The following is a 19,301-nucleotide window of genomic DNA, read 5'->3' on the forward strand; positions in this document are numbered from 1 at the left end:
CTCTTCAAACGCTCGATTGGAGGTGTCATTCATTCCTGGAGCACAAACGGTGTTGGATGAGTTATGCCTTACAGTTTCATACTTCAGATTGGCAGTTTGTTGAAATCCCTAACCTTTAGTTTGAGCAATAGTTACAGCGATGCTTGCCTTAGCAAGTAGAACTAATGATAGATTGAACGGAATGAAGAAAGACTGTTCTTTTCTGCTGACACTAGTCTTTTTTGAAAAAAACATATCAACAAATTACAGACAGACAGACCTGTGCTGGGATGTAAATCAGTGTCTAGAAGTGATCTTGCTGAAAATTAACAGGCTCGTTGAGAGTAAAACAACTAATTACAAGGCCATTATTAAGTGTGCACTCAAACACATACAGTGCAATAGAAAGAACCAGACATGTAAGAGCCATTACAAGCTCTGACAGGTTTCTAGAGGATGATCTTACCTGGAGCTTCAAAACAGCCGTGGATGAAACAGCAGCTCAAAAGAATGTCTGTCTCTCCCAATCGAACTGTTGAGAAACGGAACCATGTCAAGACGCACTCTGGGAAACTGCTGAAATGACTTTATTTCAGTGAATAAGACAAGCTTGCACTCATGTTATATATAGGTAATTGATGGAGCAATTCTGAGAAGGGTTTTGGAACTGAGTCAGAGCCTGAAGACTGAAGCTGGGTTTGATTATGCACAGGAGTGAGTGGGTCCTGGGATGTTTGTCAGATAAAAGCTGCATTTCGAACACATCATGGTTTTAGCTTGTCTCTATCGTGGCCACTTTGACATGCTTACATTCTGCTTACATTTGATCTGCCATGGCAGACGTGAGGGAGAGGGTTCAAAGGCCTCACATTCCCATGACAGCCACAGTGTCAGTCAGCTCGCCGTATCCACAGAGAGACGGGTTCCTTAACCCGTACGAAATGAAACTTTAGAAGGTCCCTTATAATACCTTCATCCCTCAATGTTGTTACAACAATTGGGATGGGAAAAGGGCTCAGCAGATTGAGATGTTATCGATACTTTTGTCAGAATCTTTCACACTCAGAAAGCTCCAGATGTCAGAGGTGGGCACGCAGCGGTAGATCAGGCCCATATGTGTGCCGTGACTCAGGAGTCGAGCGCCACAGAATGTGTGTTCTGGAGAAATGCAGCTGGGCCTGACCCGCCGGCCCCTCCACGCTCGTTAAAGCAATATCTTCACATGTGGAAACCCGATATGACTCTACTGCGTGTTTGTCCTCCATTGTCATCTACCGTTCGTTCAGTTGCTCCATATGTGTGCGGGACTGTGGCTGCACCCCACCGGAGCCCAGAGCCAAAAGTATGATTGTCGTTTGTAGAGCTGCAGCAAACTCTGTACAGCATAAAAGTTTTCTGAATCAAGTTACAGCGCTCTGTTATTCAAAACGGTGTTGTTAAATTAAACTCTATTTTTTTTATGGCTTTTTTATAAACATTGCATATTAGCCTATATATTATTTCATTTTATGCAGTATGGGTTGATGTATATGTGACATGCTATAATTCCTCTTAAACTATTTTAAACAAATTCTACAGTTCTTCTATAAGTATATATTTAACCTAAACAACTTTTTAAAATCATTTTATTTTATTTTATTTATTTATTTATTTATTTTTACTTTTTTAAAACCAAAAATCAACAAAAAGATTTTAGGTAAAAAAAATATATACTATTATACATCAAAAATGTAATTTATATATTTATTTGCAGCCTAAATGATCAAAAATACAGTAAAGACAATAATATTGTGGAAAAAAGTATTACTATATAAAATAACTCTATCTGAATATGTTTTAAAATTTAGCTTATTCTGTGATGGCAAAGCTGAATTTCAGTGTCACATGATCCTTCAGAAATCATTCTAATGTTTATAATAAGAAAAGTCATCATTAATAACTGAATACCAGTCATAATTGAGCCCAAAATCAGCATAATAGAATGATTTCTGAAGTATCATGTGACACTGAAGACTGGAGTAATAGTGCTGAAAATTCAGATTTGCCACACAGGAATAAGTTTTAAAATATATTACAATAGAGTAATGCAGTAATATTTCACAATATCATTCTTTTTACTGCCTTTCTTATAAAATAATTGCAACCTTGGTGTTAGTAAGAAACTTCTTTCAACAAATAAATTTTTTTTCACAGGTGTATGACAAGTTTTCTACACATAAGTGTTTAATATAAAGTAAAACTTTGCATAAAAATATTTCAAATAAAGTTTTGATTAGGTTTCCAAAGTATATCCAGGCCTGCCACAATAAAGATCATCTCCCTTATAAAAACTAATTACTACAACTTTATTGGCTGACTAATAGGAGCAGTGGTTGAGACACTAGTCCAAGTGTTCGTCAAATGGGAACGCGCTGTTGGAGGACTGCGGTTTCTCTCCCTCCCCTGTTCCGAATCCGAAGCTGGAGAGATGGGGAGGGCAGGCCCATGAGTAGGCAATACACAAACTAGTCAAAACTCAGTCTTTCACCCCCCTGCCTGCGGACTGAAGCAGTCGCTAGAGTTCCTTCGTCGTCTGCTTTTAGTGCTTTCTGTAAGCACCAGGGTTTTAGGTTAAAAGCCCGAGCAGCCTCTGGAAAGAAAAGAGGGGGAAAGTTTGAAAAGGTTTCCGTGTCTCCTGCGCAAAAAGAGGATTTAATGCGGAACTGAAGTTTTGAGCGCAAAAAGTTGTGAATGCATGAGCTCTGTGAGGTGGACTGATTGACTCCAGACTGCTTTTGTCTGCTAATTTCTCTAATAAGAAGGAAAAGGCTTTTGTCGCTCCTGTTGCGCACCGCACGCGCAGCGCGTTTGTTTGCGCTCTTGTCAAATTATCGAATATTTAAGTGACACCTGTTGCGTGACGTCGTAATTCTCTGTAGCCCGGTAAGTGTATGAAAACTTTAACTCGAGTGATTTTCGTGGAACTTTTTTTCCTCCTTCTTCTTCTTCTTCAATGGACAGCGCCGGACTGTTTTGGAGTATGTTCTTGAAGTGAATGAAACACAGACAAACACTGGAAACGCAAGTGCCAAGTTGAATTGATCGGAGTTGGAGTTGTTTCATATTTTCAGAAGTAACTCCTACTTTGTATGCGCTTCGAAAGAACATCACGTAGAGCAGAAGACCAGGTTCAGCTGTCAGGACTTCAGCTCTGGGACTTTGGAGGAACTTTTGGAGACCTACACTGAACGGATAGATCGAGATCTGCAAACTAGTAAGTTGTATTTACTATCAAATCTAAAAGTTGTTTTGTTTGGAAAGGATGTTTGTTGATGTTGCCTCGAGAAGTTTGTATCTTCAGAAAAGTTTCATATACCCTATTCATCTCAAGATTGCTACAAAAATATGTTTTTGCCCTAGGCATAGAGCGGGGTACATTGTAACACCATCAGTTTTGAGCAATTAGAAATGAGCTACAGGAGTAAAATCTCTGTCATACATGTCCACCACCTTCCTGAGGTGACAGCACAAGTTGTAGGAATCTTTAAGTATAACGGCTTCACAAGACACAAAACTGTTTGGGGGTAAAACTGTATAATTTCACGACCGGTTTATCATTTGATTTGCGTTCATGTTGAGGGATATTAAATGAAAAACTTAGTTTCGTCTGAATCAACAGGTTCTCATTTAACATCCACACGAGTTCTCCTCTTCATGTTTTAGTTTTAAAAATAGAAATATTGACTAGAAAAGGGAGAGTTGTAACACTTTCCAATGCACGGGACCCACCAAAAAATTAAAAAAAAAAATGGGACAGTGTGTAGCTATAGGCCTGCGTTTGACACAGCGGTAAGACTGACTAATATTCACACAGTTATGTTTTATGAATTTCTACATTTGTTATCACCAGTTTTACTCGCAAGGAAAATGTTTTTTTTCTTTGTTTACCTTTTGGATAAAAAATGCACGGGGGAGGAATGATATGAATTTAGTATTATTTCGAGCAAGTAAATTACCACAATAGGCTACATTCGTTCACTTAATGTGCATGTTTTCTATTAGTGTTACAACAGTCTTTTGTAGACTTACAACCCCCCTTGTATGACAGGATAAATTCTAGATTTATAATGTAGGTTACTTAAATATGTAACAGACAAATATGGAAATAGCCTACTATATAAAAGTTATAGATACACAGCGCGTTACAGACGTTTAAATGTTTTACAATAGGCTTTTCCCCGACTCTTATTTAGGCCTACACACTTGGATTTTTTAGTAATTGTTGACAAAAAGAAAATTCGTATCCTGTTCATTTTTTTAATGGTCCAAAGTTGGCTAGACTTAAATGACTCACTCTTTGAACAGTTAATTTTCGACTGGAATACTACAATCATCTGAATCACTTACCGGTCTTTGCTTTCAATGGACACATCTTTCAAACTGAGGGCAAATGTTTGAAATGATTTTATCTGGATCGTGCCAGGATTTTCTTGCGAAAACACTTCATGTAATGTTTTGAAGCTGAAAAAAAAAAAATGATTGACACTTGCTGACTTTTGGTGCAGCTATTAAAAAAGCCATCTGTAGTCTGTCAATAAAAAAGATTTCTCGGGCATTTGAAAAGCGCCAGGGTCCAAATTATGGGAGTTTGAGGAAAACAGACTTGAACCTTGACGCCAGGATTTTAAAGTGTCTATTCTTTTACATAGAACTGATGGTGTGTGCATGTGTGTGTGTGTGTTTCAAAAGTGGTTTTCGAACGTTTCAGTAACCTCAGAAATTAGATTACAAATTAGTCACGCTCGCCAGCCTTGAGGAGGTAACCATAGCAACAGTACGCTGCTCAGTACTGGATATCGATGAAACACAAGTATTGTCATCATTTATCATTTTATAATATGTACACACACTTAAGAAGTATATCACAAAACCATCAGCGTTGGGCTATGGGCCTATAAAATCTGAGTTGTGCGAAAAAAAAATAATAATAATTTGGAAAGGACATTTGCAAATGTATCTTTATCTCAAAGTTTATCTCTGAGATTTAATTTTTCAGTTAAATATTTTGCATGCAATCTGTTCAAGGCATTTGCTTTGTTTGAAGACTATCAAGCAAGGACTGTCTGTAACAAAACAAAGGTAATTAACTTTTTTTTCTCTGTGTCAATTTGCTTTTAAAACAATAATTTAAAACTTAATTTAAATCTTAGGGAATACAAAAATCTGAGCTGCTGGGAGGAGATCGGATTTAATAGAATATAGCCTACAAACAGTAAATTGTAATTAAATTGTCTTAATGTGTTGTAAAATAGCAATCAGTTACATTTCTGAGGTATTTTTAAAGGTCAGCAATCTTTACGCAAACTGTTCAGTGCTTCTGTTTTGTTTCATTATTATGGATATTTCTTGTTTTGCCCTCTCAGCGGTATTTGAGTTTCTGTGTGTTTGTGTAATGTAAAGCTACCTTTTCAGTGCCTCTGGAACGATAAGAAGATCCTGTTCTGCTCAGCCAAAATAGTTTCTAACCGCAAAAATATAAACAGGTGTCATTTAACCAAACATGTGAAGATTTAGATGTACTCTGGGGCTCTCTTTTATCAGCTCAAACTGAGGAACAGACAGTGGGAAGCGATATCTCCTGTTGTGTGTATAAACGCTGGCTGCGGGTTTCATTCCCCTATGTCGGCCATTTAATTAATGTGTTTGTGTTTTACCTTTTTTTCCTGCCAGAGACTGTATTTGTGCAGGTTTAATTGATATGCAGCTCTTGTGTTAAACGTATTGGCCAGATGTGCTTGTGTGTAAGTCCTTATCGATACTTAACAGTGAAGTAAACCACATTCTTACACAAGTAACATACTTTTTCCCTCTAACAAGACTATTGGAGTTTATAACTGAGGTTAAGAGGGTCCACGGAGTCCTGTTCTTTAATTTGGCCTACCATTTTCTTTTGAAATCGTAATACTCCCTCTTTTTGAACAGGACGGTCTGGGTAAGAGCAAACAGGCATCCATGTTGCACTTGATTATTCCCATTTGTTCTGCGGCAACGTGGTGATTTGAATCAGCATGAATCTGAAAATGTGTTATCCATGGTGCAGTAAATATCTAGAGGATGTATAATGAAGTGTGTTTGTTGAGGTTTTCCGTTTGTTAGTTAGTTTTAAAAGAATTTGTGGCCGTTTTCTTTGATCACGCAGCCTAAAGCCTCGTTTTTGAAGGGAAAGGGGGTCGGAAATCTGATCAAGAGCTTGCTGTTTAGCTTTCAGATGTTTTTAGCTTCATTCCTACCTCAGCCCAGGGTTTTCCCCTTTTCTCCTTTATATGTGTCTATCTGTTTTTCTGTGGTATTTGGAATGTGACGGGGCTGGGTTGATTAAGACATTGATTCATTTAATGAAATGTTTGAGTTCTGGGGTGGAATGAGAAGCTGCAGACACCAGTCGTGTTTCTGTGGCCAAAGCTCTGGGAAACCTCTCAAAAGCTGATTCTGAGAGATAAAACCGTCAACAGCCCACCTGCACAAGCCAACCTGCCTCTCTTGCCTGAGCACGCGCTACACACACACACACACACATATACATCCCCTATCATCCACAGCACACACTCTTTGGCTCTCTGTCTGTTTTTCTCTTTCTGTCTCACTTATCTTTCTTTCTCTTGCTCTCAGGACAATGCAAACACAACAGCATCAAATTTGTAGCAAAAGTGATCTTTGTGGTTGTTCTTTGATGTTCCTGAGCATCATGATTCAGATGCCTCTCAAAAGTGTGATAATACTCCCCACTAGGCCCTGCGGCCCATTGATGGGTTGGGTCTCTTTCTTTTAAGTGCAAATAGTACCACCCCCTGCTCACAAGCACTTGTCTTGGCCTCTGACTTTATCATGTAAGCTTTTCTGTGAGTGATTTGGGGACTGATAAAAGTGCCCACAGCCTGGCCTGAGCCCGATGTGTCTGGCATTGATGTGTGCATATGACCCTTTCATCCATATGCTTAGAAAAAATGGTATGGTAATGTGTGGTCCCCAAGATCAAATGCAGTGGCGGAGCTAGTCTTTTGTGCTAGTCTTACATATATAATATATAATTCACACACACTTATACTTAAAGTATATATATACTTTAATATATTTATTTATATATTTTTATATAATATTTTATGCCATTTTTAATTTTTTAAGGATTTCTTTAAAACATTTTTGGGGATAATCTGTGTAATTCTGTGGAATCAATATAAACATGGTAAAAATGTTAAATATAAGACAGATAAACATTCTTATTCAGCTAAAATTATGAATTAGCCAAAACATTTAATAAACAACTAAGAGGCGGAGGATATGTGAAATGCCAATTTTGCAAAGTTCATGCAGATTCCTGACTATAGGTCAGACGTCACGTGAATAGGAGCTTATGGGATCATCTTTTTCTCCCTCTCCCAGTCTTATAATGCAGCGTAAACTAAATCTTGACCTGCTGAGCAACTATTTTAACAGTTCTGCATTGCACTGCACTTATTTTTCACCAGAGATTATGGGCTCCTGACTGGAGCGGTTTTCTAGCTTGTAATCATGTCAGAGACAGTGTTATTTGTTCAGATGCTCACAAGAAGCTCCAGCACCAGGTGTGTACTCTTTAAAACATGCCACTATTTCAACATCGCCTTGAGAATAGGAGCCCATGTTCATTGATTACAGAGATCCAGACTGTGAAATGCTCTTGTTTGGCCTCCTGCCTTTCACCCCTTGAAGGGCACAGCATATCGACATCATGTCTGAGTGAGAATGGGCCTGTCTGTCCATGTGTTTACCTTCATCACCCATGCCATGTATTTTGACGTGCGTCAGCATCTATCGCTCACACACACACATGCGTATTGACGTCCTGTCTGGACAGAGACAGTGATCAGCAGAGGTGCTGCATGCATCTCAAACACATCATGAGTAATGCTGAAATTACAGTGCCGGGTTTGTTGATGCAGATTTAGCATGACGTCTATGTAGTGCTAAAGAACAGCTGTCATAAGCTGTGTCACCGTTTGTCCTTAAGCTTGTTTATAGTTACCTGCATAATAACACACTTTTTAATGGCACAGACATGTGAAGGTAACTCTATCGCCCCCTTGAGTTTACTGTAATATAAAGTATGTACAACAAAACTGTGCTCTTGCATTCATGCTTGATTACTAGTACAATACCTTGTAGTTTCTTCTTACTTTTTATGCGAGGTAAAGCTTTCTCTGAACGCATCCGCAAAACAGTGGCTGTGGATGTTACCAGCAATATAAACCATACATGATGTTTCTTCCGACCAGGATGTATTGTCAGTGCACCATGGCGTCGACCCCGTGTAAACACAGCTGTATGTGACACTTCTGGCCAGCTGTTAATTTGTGAGTGTGTGTTCACCTCTGGGTGTTACAAGAAGATTCCCCGTCGGCTATTTAGCAGAGTTCAGGGATATTCCCGCACATTAATCAGCTAAGCAAATGACTGTGCTTATGTTTAAGATTTAGAGTTATTCAGAAAAGAGGATAGATTTTATAGATATAGACTGCTGTTGTGTGTATGTTTAACCACTTTAATGCCTGTGGAGTCCTGCACTAGATTTCGAAGTATTGTCATAGATAAAAACAATGCATGTGAATTTCTCCCCCTCGCTGTTAGATAATGATGTGCAAAATTAGTTGTCTTGATGGTGAGTCTTCGAGTGTGGCCTGCGCAGCAGGGTTTCTGGAAGTTTTTGAAGGGTGCAGGAGTGGATGATGTGCCTCTTTCTCCTGGTTTTATGCCCTAATTGAGCTCTGCTTTGGCTCTGAGCCTGGCTCAGCAATGTTTACAAAGTCTCTTCTGTAAGCTGGAAATTAGCAGACTACGTGTTTGCATGTTTGAATGCATGTTTGTTTATTCACATGTACATACAAGGATGTGCATCAGAGTGCTTGAAAGCGACAGCAGTGATGGATTGTGAAAACACTTTTATTTGCATAGTATTTTTGTCTTGTTTTACAGTACGAATACCTAAACATCCTTAAATCGAGAAATATTTACTTGATTTAAGAAACATTTATTTATTTTTTTGTCTTGTTTTCTGAGAAATTCATCTGTATTAAATGAGGTTGATGTTTAACCTGTTAACGTTAAACTGTGTTTTTGAGGGTTTATTTCATGACATACAACAACTCAAAGAAAAAAAAAAAGCTTGTTTCTTCGGGTATGCCTTTTTATGCGTTTTAGGCAAATTTTACAGGAAAGGGGTTAAAACAAGAAAATTATTTTTTGCAGAGTAGCCACTATAACTGGTCATCATTTTTTTTTTTTTTTTTTTTTTTTTTTTTTGCCATTTTGAATGGTAAATTGTTAAAAGCAACTAGTTAGAGCTCAACATAATGGAACATGGTCTTTGTATATATTTATTATATTAATTTTATGAATAATCTTTATTATATATCATTATGTTTATTATAAATGTATTATATTTTTGTTTTTAATAATATTTTTAATCGTTATTGATTTTTTTTAATTATGATATTTATTTTAAATATTTATCTGATTCACAGACATGCCATCTTTTAACATTTTTTGCTAATTTTAAAATTTAGATTGACTGTTATTATAAGGATGTTGTGTCTTTTCATTTTCATATGTAATTGTAAGTTTTGTTTTTGCATAAAAAATGTAAAAAGTGTAATTTCGAAGGATTTTGATTGTGCAATTCCAAATAAATGAACAGAAAAGTTCACGTTCATGCTTCAAGACACTAAAAAAAATTGTGCAATACAATGCAATGGCTAATAGCTGATAGCTGAACTCTTTTGATCTTCCCTTGGTGCTGTACTAGTTAAGCTAGTTAAGAAGTCTGGTGTGATACCAGCACACCAACATGCCATACTAGAGAGCAACATCAAAACATGCTGGTCTTCTAAGCAGGGTATGATCAATCTGTCTACTTGTCTATACTAGTCTTGCATTAGGCATGCTAGCTCACAAATAGAAAGATTGTCTTTCAATCAGTATTGCCAGAGATCTGTAATGCAAAGTTTTCATTGGCAGGGTTTCAACACGCTTTATCTTTTTAATGCTGTTGCATGAATGCATCAAGTAAGTCACACCTTTTACTTAACTCATAATTTTGATTTTTGAACGATTTAGGGCAAAACTGGAACATTTTAGTTAGAAAAGTTGGTTTACAGCCACACATAACTGCACATAACTTGTAGATATATACCAAAAAGTTGTTCTCCTTGCATTATGACTTCAAGCAGCATTTCATCATATGCCATTGTTTCTGTGAAAACTGTGGGAGAGATTCAGGTGTATATGCATTCATGAATGTTGCTGTAGAGCAAATGAGTATTATTATGCCATATGCAGTTGTCTTTTTTCTACAGCAGTGTGTTGCAATCGGAGGCTTCTGACAGGGCCAGCACTAAAGAGCTGCCAGGGGATTTGGGTGAGAGCGGGCGGTTCTGCTCTGCACATTTGAGCACATTGAGTGAGGAATAAGGGTTTAAGGAGTGAGCTAAGGAGATTGCGAGGGCACTAGTAGAGCGCCTGTAATAGACTGGTATAATAGCTGTGTAAATCCTGCTTGAGCCTAGACACACACACACACTCACATATGGCCACGCTTTCTCTAAAACACACTCATTTTCTTCTCTCACATGTTTTCTTGTTCTTGCACCAATTGAAACACAATTTCCCCACAGTTTAGCTTCACACACATACACTCTCTACACGAGAGACTGACCTCGCTGCCCCGGCCCTCACAGCAGCCTTAATTGGTGTCATTAAGAGCTCTGAAAGCTGGGAGATAATTGGCCGGGCCCACTTGAGCAAACAGGACTTCAATGGAGTCATTTAACAGCGTGATAGGGTGAGGGTCTGGGGAGTCCTGGGAAGAGGGCTGACAGCGAGAGAGGGGGAAATGGGGTGTTTGGGTTATAAAAGGGTTTCTCTTAAACAAGATTTTTGGGGGCAAATGGTGGGAGTTCACCTAATCTAGCGTTGTGACCTAGTAACACTTAAACACAATGTGCTGTTATTGTTCTAAATTTGCCTGCTCTGAGATGTCGCTCTAAAAAATATTTACTTTTATAGATTCGGAGGCATGACAAATACTAAACAGCATCTAAATGTTTAGATTAGTGTATTGTTTTCTTGTCAGTGGGGTTTCCTAAAGCAGCTATCAGTATTAAGGCCTACTCACACCAAGAATGATAATTATATTATTTTGTTTATTAAAAGCACTTGCTCCAGTTATGTCATCTGCCACTTTAAATTCTCAACTCTTTTTTTTTTCTTTTTTGAGTTTTATAGCTTTTTTATTTTGATAGGACAGTAAGTGGACAGGAAGAAAAAGTGGGAGAGAGCAAATGATTATTATTGGCTGTATTATTGGATTCTGATTGGCTGTCCGTGTTTTTATTGTTTATCAGCTGGAAATAATCATTTTGAAAGTGATTGTTCCTGTGTGCCATTATTGTTTTAGTTGTTGTGTGGCCTCTGCAATTCTTTAAAATTTAGAATGATTTTTAAAACTATATTTTTATAGTTATAGTTATTGTCCTTGTCGTGAACAGGCCTTTACTGTGTTGGTTCGTTCTTTGTGCTAAATTAAAAGGTCTCAAACAGTTCTTTTCACAGCAAATGCGATAGAGAAATCAGTCAGGGCTCTTCAAAGAACTTTTCAGTGAATAATTCTTAAAATATTTTTTTTTTCAAGTTTAAAGAATACAAGCATATTTTTCCACTATAAAGAACCTTTTGTGCGATAGAATGGTTCTATGGATGTTAAAGTTTTTTCATGATACTGTAGATGCCAATAAAGAACCTTTATTTTTAAGATTGTACAGTAGTGGATGTTGCCTCAAAACATGCAGCTTCTTTGTTTGTTATTGTTCAAGGTGATCAAACTTAAAAAAAAAATTGTGTGGTTTTGGCTAGATTTAGAACAATACTTTCAACTGTGAATGCATTCAGTGGCAGTTTACATTCAGTTTTATTGCAAAAAAGAAAAGAAAAGTACATTTATTATTTTTACTTGTATTTTGTTACTTAAAAATTTATCTTTTCTTTTATATTTATATTTTATAGTGAAATTTAAAAACAATTGAACTCGTGGTTTTGCTTGCTAAAATTCAGAACCAGAGCTAGAATGGCCTTTGTAAAGTGAATAGAGAGACCTGCATGTGCCCGTGTCCTTGGTTGTGTGGAGTCGTGGTGGGTTCTGTGGGGGCATCAGGGTGTTAGGAGGGACGTGGAGCAGCAGCAGGTCTTATTTTGTATTCATTTAAGACCGAGGTTTCCCACTCCACTGCCACAACATTGTGGCTTTTATTAGAGTCCCCTCACATGCTCACAGCCAGATTCACACACTCGGGAAGCTCAGTTCTTGTGGAAAAACCCCCAAATGCACCTTTTGTAAATTTTCCTTAACATGCTGATGTGTTTTTTTCTCCTTCTTATTCTTCTTCGTCATGTTTTCCCCCCTCAATGCATCTTTCTTTTTGATCCTTTTTAAAATTAAACTTTTCTTTCAGCTTTTATGTGTCTTGCCATTTTCTGCTTTCTAACAACATCCCTAATAACTCTTTTTCTAAAGCCTAAAGCCTTTGCCTAAGGCACATTTTATGACTGATTTCACCTCATTGTGAGCTAGTTTACCGAAACACGCCAACTTCAACATGTTCAAATGGACGAATAGAATCAGGGGGAATACCATTAATCCGCTGTGCAGCACTTGGGAGCAGTTGGGCATTTTGCATCATCACTTTCTCTCAGCTCTAACCACCTCTCCTCCGCCACCTTTGTCGGATGATGAAAAGATGGATTCTAACCCGCCATTAATGAGGATTAGCGGGGCAGGGAATGTTTGTCAGAGAGCCAAGCAGATCAAAGATGCTGCTCAGCGGACCATGAACTCCTCCAAACCCATGATACCAAGAGTATGTGGTCGTTTACACGAGCAAAACAAACAACCAAGAAGCAACACCCCTGGACAAAGCGCCGTGTGTCGTGGCTCGTCACTAATGCTAGCGAGGCACATCTTTACCGTCTGACCCCAAATGACACAGCAGGGGCCCGCGTTGTGTGTCCCGGGCCGGATGGCTGTGTTGATCTATTGTAAATCACGCCTCTTTCAGCCGGCCAACCCAAACATGGCCTCGGTGAATGGGACTCATTGGACTGCTGGTGTGGTCCTCTGTTTATTTGCCTCCACTTCCACGGAGGCTCTTTTAAAGAACCATTTAGTGTGCAGAGGCCTCAAGATGACATTTAAAGCAGACGTGGCGGAAGGGTCCTCAAACAGGAGTCGCAAACAGCATCTGCGTTTTTAATCTGTTCTTATAATTGTAACTCTGAATTAAAACTCCCACTTAAGTCTCCCTCATTCCAGTACTGCGCATTCAATAACAGCTGTGATTATCACCATCATTGTTGTTATAATGCAAACAGACAGATGTTTAGATAGATGGAAACTGACTTGCAGTCTTTAAGTCAGGAGGTGACAGATATACTTATTATATAAATACATATATATATAGACAAAAAACAATTTCCATTTTATTCTCATATTTTAAAAATTTTAATAAAAATTTATAGATATATAGAGAAAGAACATTTTCCATTTTATTCTCAGATTTTAAAAATTTTAATTAAAATTTTATTTTAATTATTTACAATGATATTATAGAAATTTCATATATACACTATTGTTCAAAAGTTTGGGGTCGATAAGATTTTTTTAAAGTTTTTAAAAGATGTCTCTTATGCTCTCCAAGGCTCAATTTTTTTGATCAAAAATACATTAAAAACAGTAATTTTGTGAAACATTATTACGATTTCAATTAACTGTTCGAATATATTTTAAAATGTAATTTATTCCTGTGAGGCAAAGCTGAACTTTTAGCATCATTACTCCAGTCTTAAGTGTCACATGATCCTTCAGAAATCATTCTAATATGCTGATATGGTTTTCAAGAAAAATTTCTTATTATTATTAATGTTGTGCTAATAAATATTTTTCTGGTAACTATATGTATGTATGTATGTATGTATGTATGTATGTATTTAAAAGTAAATTAAGAGAACTGCATTTATTTGAAATAGAAATCTTTCGTAACATTTTATAACTGTCATTTTTGATTAATTTAATGCATCCTTGCTGAATAAAAAGTATTAATTTCTTTTTAATATCATACTGACCCCAAAATTTTAAACGGTAATGTGTGTGTATATACATATAAAACATTTATGCAAAATTATTATTTGATAAGAGAAAATTATTCATTGTCAAGGCTTTCAGTAGGGCACAGTTATTGACCAAAACCAATAATCTCAAAATGACTGAACATAATTGATGATTTAGAGAGGACAGTCAAAAGTCAAGAGTTTCATTAGCGATGGATTCAGACAGTGATGGGACAGTGAGAGAACTGCACAGATTGCACAGAAGATGGCACAGACAGACGTTTTTGAAAGACAGTTGGTGTAGGCAGAGAGCCGGGCACACAGATAGACGGGCAGAGCCGTGATGTGAGGGGTGAAGCCTGTGGGAGCGCAGAGTGTGTAAGTGCCCTGCAGGCTTTTCTGCCAGTGTGACGGCTTTCCGCTGCAGCTCTATGCCCTAAGGTCCTCTTGTTCAATGGTGAGATGGAGCAGCGTGTGTGTGTGTGTGTGAGAGAGAGAGTGAGAGAGAGAGACAGCAGTGTGCAGTGCATGCCAGTCATAGCCTGGTGTTTGTCAGAACCAGATTTGTGTGTGTGTGTGTGTGTGCGTGTGTGAGAGCGAGAGAGAGAAAGTTGGCAAAGTTTTTGTATGTCTCAGTGCATTTGCCTTTGTTTATGTGACATAGTTTGTGTCTCTTGTGTGTGTGTTTGTGTGCAACTTTTCCCTGTTCAAGAAAGAAAAGACAGGTGAATGCTGGCTAGAGGGAGGGATGGAGAGGAAGATGGACACGAGTCATATCTGGTGGGAAATATCGCCCCTCTATGGCAGTTTAGTGTCACTGCGTCCCCTCCTGTGGGAAAATGGACAGAGAATTGATTTCTAAAAGCTGGAATGCATGAGAAACTGCACAGAGTGAATGTTTAACACAACTCGCTCTTTTTCTTCCTCTCTGTGCTCGTGCCAAGATGTCAGACAAAAGATGAAATTAATTAGAAGATGAAAAGCAATATTGATCTGAGGGTTTTTCCTCTTTGTCACCTTGTCCCATAGATCTGTGCCCAGATCACGCTCTGTATCATTGTTTACATGAAGGATGGAGGGATGATGGAAATGAGTGAAGGAAGTGTAAGCTCATTTATTGATCCCGAGCGTGAAGGGCTTTAACACCCAGAGAGGCATCTGCCGCCGAATGACTCTTGACTTCAGATTCAGCATTTCTTGACGTTTCATGTATTTACTGTCTCAAATAAAATCTAATGTGGAAATTTGTTAGTTGGTGCCTGTAAAAAATATATATGCTTAGTTTTAATGGCATCCAGAATATCTACTTGACTTGTTCGCTGTCTTTTAGATGTTTAATGTAGAGATCATACAGTGATTTAAATGGGCTGATATCTTAAAAAAAAAAAAAGCATCTCAAACCAGTATAAAGTGATTATCTGGTCTCCCTGCTTGGCCACGCTGGTTTAACAAGTCTGTCTTGCTGGTTTTTGAAGGGTTTTGAGCACTTAACATCTCATCAGACTGGGAAACCAGCTGGCTAAACATCTAAAATCCAACTTGACCAGGCTGGTTGACAGGCTAGACCAGTATAAACCATACCACCAAACCTCTGTTTAAGCTGTTTTTCAGCAAAGCTGGCTGTGTTCTTTGCTTTGCATCTGGCTGCTTTCATTTTCTCCCTCACAAAAATGCCAAATCACTTGTTCCCCTCCAAATTGTCACTCTCATCTCTTCCACTCTCTCTATCACCTCATTTAGCATCATGAGGATAGAGATGCTGCTGCCAGTCATCGGAGTGGAGGAGCGTTTCACACACACCATACATCAGGGTGATAACTCAATGTCAAGGGAATTGATTTTGGGATCTGTCAGGACGGAGGGCCTTGAATTGTTTCTGATTGTCTTTACAGTCAGGACATATACCTTGAGCAAGATTAATTCTGTTGTCATTGTCTTTTCTGGTTTGAGAGTTTATAAAATGATCTCATGCTGGCAGATGTTCTTATATGAGGACAATGGCTTGTGCTTAAATGTCGTTCCTGCAACTGCAGACAGAGGGCGCTATCTCCTTTAGAGAAAACATGGGGGGGAGGATTTGGGGAAGACAGATAGAGAGGCAAAGATCTGCCCTCAGAGGAAACTGAGAGAAAGCAGGAACAGAAGGAATGCAATGAGAGAGTTATCTTGAAATCTTCTCTGATTTTATTCAGAAAGAGCGAATGAGAGAGAAAACAAGAGAGCATCGGGTAGAGACACTATTGTAAAGAACAGACAGAAACTGATAGAGACATTAAGGTCAGGTGATATTCAGTACAGCTCATGTTTTTTGTTATATTGCTTAAACATATAACAAATGTCACACTGAATGCATGCACTGTTTTCTCACAATGCAGATAATCTCAGAATAAGCAAATACTGGTCAGTATATCTGTCCTGACCCCCACCAGTCTCTCTTTCTTTCTTCCTCACTTTCCTAGCTGTAATTTATAGCGTGTTACAGAGGCTGATCATGCACTGAGAGCTCAGCCAACATGTGTGCATGGGGATTTTTGCAGTTTAGTTAATAGAACATATCATATCTGGATTTCACACCAGCGCTCCCCAGGGATCTGGCTACACTGGCTGCAATTAGACTGACAGTGGGCAGGCAGGCTGCGCTCCCAGCAGAGCCTCTGAGGACCACTAATCAGCCCTGAGAGCATACTGCGGGACGGAGGGGGTCAGACCTGAAGAAGGACAGATAGAGTGTTCGCTTTAAACCAGCTCAAGTTGTCCTGACAGCAGATGAAGATAACTCGAACCAGAGAATCCAAATCTATCACTAGAATATGTGGATTCTGCTGTCTTTTATATATTTATTAGACATAATTTTGTATTTTTTAGACATAAAACTAGCAGGGAATTAGTTTCCTGGGACAACAGTTAATAGATGTTATTTATATTTTCATTTACTTTTAAAAAGATATAAAATATATATAATATAATGTATTTGTAAAACTGTATTAAAATGTAGAAAATTAAATATTTTTAAATATATTTAAAAAGATTGATACATCATTTGTTGTAATACATAAAAGTATAGACAAAATAAAATATTTTACTCTTTAACAAAAAAAAATTAATTCAGTTTAATTAAGTTTAACTCTTTTTTTCCCCCTTAAATCTGAAATTTAGCTTGTGGGTATTATGAATAAGCTCTGTTGTCTCTTTTTTCCTCACATATATGTAATAAGTAAATCAGACAGTCAGTATCACAAAATAAATGGGTTAAACCTAACATTTTCCCTTGCATAGCTGTGCACTCCTATGAAATAGTGATTCAGAAAATGAAGATATTAAAATTTAAAGCAGGAAGGACAAAATTCGAACCGATAGCTGGGAATTCAAATTATGTAAGTGGCCATTGAAAGGGATTTCAGCCAAGCTCAGAAACGGCCAAATAGGATTCATAGAAACATCGGAGAGCAAATCCAGGGATGAAAGGATTTGGGAATTTTTTTTTTTATTATTATTCTTTTTTTTATTTAGCTGCAGTGATTATTTGGTATAGCACTTATGTTTCCCATGGGGATTTGTTGCAGCAAGCATGCGTCATAGATGTTTTCTGTAAAAAGCATGTATAATGCATGAGTGTTGATGCTGATAGACTCCTATAGTGGTATAGTTGCTGTTTGTGGTCTCTCTCTCTCTCCCATGTACTTGTAGCTGGGCATTCGAGAGGCAGTCTGAAACTCCTCAGCATCTCCTGTGTCCGTCATGGCCCATGTTTGTCCTTCAATACCACCCGCCTCAAAACACACACAGTCCTCCAGGCTCTCTCTCTGTATGACTTCCCTTTCCCGTTTGCCTCTCCACACTCCACATTCCTGTACGCACCACTGTGATCAATCAGTATCTGTGCCCAGCTGTCTGCTCTCTAGTTCTGCATGGCTACAGACGATACGCGTGTTCTTGGTTCGGGCCCAAACACCAATTTGGGCCATTCCATTAGTAGCTTGTGAAGGGGGTTGTTCTCTGCGTGTGGGCATTTACCAGATGCTGCTACCGCTGTGAGAGACGATCATCAATCTGGGTTCAGCTGGCAATGGATTTCCCCCCATCGTGGCCCATATTTGCTCAAACACACACTCGCCTCTGGTGGATCCAGTCCTCACAATTGTTCTCTTTTGTATAGGGGTGCATGATAAATATCGGCCAATAATTAATGTGCATCTCATCAGTAAAGCCGGTTCTCTAATCAGCGGTAAATTCCATCAGGTGTGTGATTGCACATAGAGCAGAGGTTACTACACGGAGCCGTTGTTAACTGACAAGCTGCGCAAATCCACGTTCATTATCAGCATGGATTTGCACAGCTTTGAACTTTCTATTTATCAAAGAATCCTAAAAAAAAAATGTATTAAGGTTTCCATAAAAAAAGTATCAAGCAGTACAAGTTTTAACATTGATAATAATAATAAATGTTTCTTGATCAGCAAATCAGCATATTAAAATGATTTCTGAAGGATCATGTGAAAATGAAGACTGGGTGATGATGCTGAAAACTCAGCTGTCATCACAAGAATAAATTACTTTTTAAAATTGATTAAAATAGAAAGCTGTAATGTTAAATTGTAAAGATATTTTACAATATTACTTTTTTACTGTATTTTTAATTAAAAAATGCAGCCTTAAAGAGCATAAAAGTCTTCTTCCAAAAACATAAAATAAATCTTAACAACCCCAATTTTTTAATGGTAATTGTACAGTGGCATCAAAAACAGCTAAACAAAATGATAAGATTGTTTAAGCTTTTTCCAGCGTTATTCGTCTCATTATAACAACAAATTTGTTGTTCAATATATAGTTAAATATGAAGCAGGATTATGGACCAATGAGATTTCATTGTGGGCAGGGCATCCCAATGTGATTCAACAAAAATAGAAACCGAAAAGATACCTACTGACTACATATGTATATGTCACTATTGTAACTGGTTGGGTGAAAAATAAATAAATAATCTGCAAGAGATATTCAAGCATGTCACACTGTTTGAAGATCCCATAATAATTTCTTAATCCTTTCGTGTAGCTCAAACAGCCTGGTATTTGCAACGCCACGGCCATACGTTCGATTACTAGGAAATACATAAAGTGATAATATATGTACCTTGAATGTAATGTTAGTTGCTT

General features: G+C 37.9%; 1 protein-coding gene across 1 annotated transcript in view; it reads left to right on the top strand.

Annotated features, from left to right (window-relative positions):
• Positions 1-2,439: 2,439 nt before the first annotated feature.
• Positions 2,440-19,301, top strand: part of LOC109066228 (protein Wnt-5b-like) — a 71,443-nt gene continuing 54,581 nt past the window's right edge. The window contains exon 1 of the mRNA XM_042738795.1: positions 2,440-3,232. The gene's annotated coding sequence lies outside the window, so the exon portion shown is untranslated. The remainder of the gene's footprint in view (positions 3,233-19,301) is intronic.

Source organism: Cyprinus carpio, chromosome A4, assembly GCF_018340385.1.
Source record: "Cyprinus carpio isolate SPL01 chromosome A4, ASM1834038v1, whole genome shotgun sequence".
In the NCBI taxonomy this organism is placed as follows: Eukaryota; Metazoa; Chordata; class Actinopteri; order Cypriniformes; family Cyprinidae; genus Cyprinus; species Cyprinus carpio.